General features: G+C 42.6%; 1 pseudogene; it reads right to left on the reverse strand.

The window, feature by feature from the left end:
• Window positions 1–316: 316 nt before the first annotated feature.
• On the reverse strand, window positions 317–830 carry LOC110290532 (large ribosomal subunit protein eL29 pseudogene; annotated as a pseudogene).
• Between the last annotated feature and the right edge of the window lie 514 nt (window positions 831–1,344).

The following is a 1,344-nucleotide window of genomic DNA, read 5'->3' on the forward strand; positions in this document are numbered from 1 at the left end:
TTAGATGAATGTGGATAATTTATGGGCATTTTATGGTGTATACTAAAACCTATATTTTAAAATACCAAATGTAGTATGTAATATTTCAGCTCTTTAGAACAAAGAGAATGAAGAAGACACATTCTAGAGAATTAAATGTAACCGTTCACAGATACTTTTAAAACCAGTGAAGCATTAGCTTTTTTTTTTTTTTTTTTTTACAGATCTTGCCTGAGTTTATTTGTAAGAACAGTATAGGACTCTGGTCATCTGCAAATAGTGTGTGGGGAAGTGTGTCACAGCTGTCTGTCTGTCTTCACACTGGCAGGAGCCTTTTCTATGGGGCCTTCATAGGGGCCTGTGTAACTTTGGGGGCCTGAGCACCTTTGGGAGCCTGGGCTGGAGCTGAAGCCTAGGCCTTAGCTGGAGCTTTGGCTCCTGCCTTGGTTTGGACCTTAGGCTTTGGTTGGCAGAGCCTCTGACCCTTGGCCATGTAGCTTCTAATCCGCTTCCCCAGCTTAGGGTGAGCGATGAAAGCCAGCCGCTTGAGTTTGGGGCCTTTTGGCATCGTGGGCTTGATGGCCTGAGGCTTCACCAGGGCCTTGATGGCCTCTGCGGGCGCACTCACTGCCTTTGCATTGTTAGCCTGCATCTTCTTCAGGCCTTTCTTGTTGTGCTTCTTGGCAAAGCGCATGTTCCTTAGGAACTTAGGGTCAACCCCCTTAAGAGATTCGTATCTTTGCGACCGGGGTTTCTTGATGCCATTTCTGTGCCATTTGCGGGACTGGTTGTGTGTGGTGTGGTTCTTGGACTTGGCCATGTCTGCACGGTAACCCGCGGCTCCCGCAGCGCCTGAGACTGGAAGAGAAAGAGCGATGCATTAGCTTTTATCTTCTTATCCTTCCCCTCTCTTTGTGATCTTTATTCTTTTTTCTTCATATGCAAACACATTTCAAGTAAATACGCTTTGACTAGATACCTTTTTCACATTAAATAACACTCAATTATTTTTTTAAAAAGGCAACAGCAAAAATAATCTATCTTTTAAAAAATCTTTGTTCTCCTTAATATGAAAGTTTCTATCCAGAGTCAGCTAACTTTTCCTTCGTTTATGTCATTACTTAGACATATTTCTGTGTGAACATGTGCTCAGTGTATATCTATCTTCAAAATTCTGGTACAAAATTCTTAAAGTACGTCTTGGGAGGCAGAGGCAGGTAGTTTTCTGAGTTTGAGGCCAGCCTGGTCTACAGAGTGAGTTCCAGAAGAGCCAGGGCTACACAGAGAAACCCTATCTTGAAAAACCAAAACCAACCAAACAAACAAAAAACATCTTGAATTCTCTCTCTCATAAATATAGACTTT

The sequence above is a fragment of the Mus caroli genome, unplaced genomic scaffold, assembly GCF_978045245.1.
Source record: "Mus caroli unplaced genomic scaffold, Mus_caroli_1 scaffold_2, whole genome shotgun sequence".
Classification (NCBI taxonomy): domain Eukaryota; kingdom Metazoa; phylum Chordata; class Mammalia; order Rodentia; family Muridae; genus Mus; species Mus caroli.